At 43.2% G+C, this 3,396-nt stretch overlaps 1 long non-coding RNA gene across 1 annotated transcript in view; it reads right to left on the reverse strand.

The window, feature by feature from the left end:
* LOC116091047 overlaps positions 1–2,245 on the reverse strand; it is a 14,941-nt gene extending 12,696 nt beyond the window's left edge. The window contains exons 1-3 of the long non-coding RNA XR_004118917.1: positions 2,208–2,245; positions 1,109–1,198; positions 743–780 (exon numbers count right to left, since the gene is read on the reverse strand). This is a non-coding gene — a long non-coding RNA (uncharacterized LOC116091047). The remainder of the gene's footprint in view (positions 1–742; positions 781–1,108; positions 1,199–2,207) is intronic.
* Positions 2,246–3,396: the final 1,151 nt, after the last annotated feature.

A 3,396-nucleotide genomic window follows, 5' to 3' on the forward strand; every position in this document is an offset into this window, starting at 1 on the left:
CTTCTTCTTTTTGGTTTTTCGAGACAGGTTTCTCTGTGTAGTTCTGACTATCCTGGAACTCGCTCTGTATACCAGGCTGGCCTCGAACTAAGAAATCCTCCTGCCTCAGCCTCCCAAGTGCTGGGATTAAAGAGGTGTGCCAACACTGCCCAGCTAACCTGGGTTCTTAGGCATTAGACTGCAGGGTTCATTTGATGATGTAATTGATGGTCCAACAAACAAGTGTATGTAGCTGGAAATGCCCAGGAGACTTGTGAAAAATCATGTTGAGATTCCTATTTGTGAACTTGTTTTTTGTGAGGTAAAATGATAGTGGGTCTACTTCTTCTCCATAATACTTGTCAGAAACTAACAATGTCACAGTACTATAATTGCCCCCCATATTTGAGAAGTGATGTTCAACAATTAGCAATTTACATAAAGATCATTGCAAAGAACAATGAACATAATTCATTCAACCCCACTCTGAAGCATTTCACCGCTACTTCTCTGTGAGCTTTAGGACAGGTTTAAAGGTAAAGGTTTAATTTGATAAAAGGACAGGTTTGATTTGATAAAAAAAATCAAATTTACACAATTTAGAAGAATAAACTCTTTTTAGACACTTAAAAAAATGAGTGAAGGCAAGGTATTGAAGACACTAGTTAAGTAACTGTTTCCATTAGCTTACTTAGCAGAACTAGTCTTATCTTAAAACTCATTTTGAAAAGGCACTTATATTGTTAAAATCATTTGAACTGACCTGAGCTCCTGGCCATTAACTTCTTGAGATATTTTGGCCTGCAAATAGGAAGATGGACATCAGACAGTGGCCCCACTTCACACTACTAAAGAAGCCCTGAATGTGTCACAAATACCATGCTCACTGTGCATGTGGAAGAATTTAATGAAACATTCTGCACATAGATAAGTTGGCATCAAAAGATCCATCGCTGCTAACTCCATCACTTTTGGTGAAGCCCGTAGCTTCCCCCAGAGCACAGCCACAGGGCATGAGTGCGGCCTACCTGTTTGCCTTTGCTCTTTTTCTTGTGATTTTTATTTTGTTGCTGAAGAGATTGTGATCCCAGAGGCATTGAGGGGATCATGAAATGTCTGTAAAACTTACTTTATCACACAGGACCTCTTCTCTCATAGGAAAGATTGATCAATGCCGAGGACCAGCTTCAATTTGGAGAGAGGTTCTGAGGAGGGGTGTCTGGAGCAGCAAAAACAAAGGACTTGAAGTCAAGTCAAAGTTCCAAGTTGGTGGCCTGTGTTCTACTTGAGACAGCTTTCCAGCCCTGCTTTCTCTGGGGATCTCCAGACAGCTGTGTGTGTGTGTGTGTGTGTGTGTGTGTGTGTGTCTGTCTGTCTGTCTGTCTGTGTGTGTGAGTGTGTGTGTGTGTGTGTGTGTGTGTGTGTCTGTCTGTCTGTCTGTGTGTGTGTGTGTGTGTGTGTGTGTGTGTCTGTCTGTCTGTCTGTCTGTCGTCTGTGTGTGTGTGTCTGTCTCTGTCTCTCTGTGTGTGTCTCTCTCTGTCTCTCTGTCTGTCTCTGTCTCTGTCTCTGTCTCTGTCTCTCCTCTCTCTCTCTCTCTCTCTGTGTGTGTGTGTGTGTGTGTGTCTGTCTGTCTGTCTGTCTGTCGTCTGTGTGTGTGTGTCTGTCTCTGTCTCTCTGTGTGTGTCTCTCTCTGTCTCTCTGTCTGTCTCTGTCTCTGTCTCTCTCTCTCTCTCTCCTCTCTCTCTCTCTCTGTGTGTGTGTGTGTGTGTGTGTGTTTCCCTGCTTGAGAGAGTTCTCCAAGCAGTTCTCTCTTGCTATTCTAAAAATTCTCTAGATAACTCATCTCTTGCAGATAATAAACCCAATCTTTTACTTTACATATCAATCCAGTCATTTATTCCAGGTTTCCTTTATATTGTCCTATTATAAATCAGCATCCCGTAACCCTAGCCCCTTCTTCTTAGCAGATAACAAGCATACATTTTCTTTTTTCTTTTTTCTCTTTCTTTCTTTCTTTTTTGCAAGATGTCTAATTCACTTTCTGTGATTTATGGTTTTTTTTTAATCTTTGTTTGTTTTGTTTTGTTTTGTTTTTACAGTCCGGTCTTTATACCCCTCCCAGTCTGCCCTCCCACAATACCTCATCCCATTCCTCCTCCCCCATAGCCATGAGGATGTTTCAACCCACCCCCAACCCCACCAGACCTCCCCACTCCCTGGGGCCTCACGTCTTTGGAGGGTTAGGTATTTCTTCTCTCACTGAGGCCAAACCAGGCAGTCCTCTTCTGCATATGTGTCTGGGTCCTTGGACCAGATCCTGTATGCTGGCTAGTTGGTGACTCATTGTCTGAGAGATCTCTGGGGTCCAGGTTAGTTGAGACTGTTGGTCTTCCTATGGAATCACCCTCTTCTACAACTTCTTCCAGCCTTTCCCTAATTCAACCACAGGGGTGTCTGGCTTCAGTCCATTGGTTGGGTGTAAGTATCTGCATCTGTCTTGGTCAGCTGCTTGTTGGGCCTCTCCGGGGCAGCCATGCTAGACTCCTGTTTGTAAGTACACCATAGCATCAGTGTCAGGCCTTGGAGCCTCCCCTTGAGCTAGAGCCGAATTTGGGCCTGTCACTGGACCTCCTTTCCCTCAGTCTCTTCTCCATTTTTGTCCCTGCAGTACTTTTAGGCAGGAACAATTCTGGGTCAGAGTTTTTGACTGTGGGATGGCAACCCCATCCCCTCACTTAAAGAACTCAGAGGTCTACCTGCCTCTGTAAAGCACAACCAATAAGAAACCAATAAGAAATCCTGAAATTACCATTTCTGTGGGCCTAACCTTGTCATGTCCCAGGCACCCTGAACTCAGGAAATTGTCTGCCTTCATTTTGTTTGTTTTGATTTTAATTATTTTACTTATTTACTTTTAAAATGTTGACCCTCACTCCCAACCTCCCTTCCCAGAGTTCTTGGTAAGCATAAAAATCTTAGTTGGGTGGGATTTCCTGTGATCACCACTCCATAAGTCTTTTTACCTCCTTTGTTAGAATCTTCCTGACAAGTTAGTTCACATCACAGCTGATTTTGTTCCATTAGATTTGTGAAGTATTTATATGATTCATATTGCACCCTTATATTTTGAGAAATTATATATTTTGCACCCATGTTTTTAGAGGTCTTTTCCACAGCTTTAAGGACTGTCCTGGAGGTCCCAGTGTTTTACATTTTGCTGACACATAACCACAACTTCTATCTCTGATGATCATGGAGTCATTAACATTAACAGGAAGAATGTTCCTTGAAGGAACACAAAATATGTACATTATTACAGAAAGAAGCCTTAGACCACAGCAGCCTTGGACACACATGGAGGCCCATGCCCTGTTGGTCCTGTCCTGGGGTGGGAGCCATTTCATTCCACCCCATCCC

Source organism: Mastomys coucha, unplaced genomic scaffold (genome assembly GCF_008632895.1).
Source record: "Mastomys coucha isolate ucsf_1 unplaced genomic scaffold, UCSF_Mcou_1 pScaffold15, whole genome shotgun sequence".
In the NCBI taxonomy this organism is placed as follows: domain Eukaryota; kingdom Metazoa; phylum Chordata; class Mammalia; order Rodentia; family Muridae; genus Mastomys; species Mastomys coucha.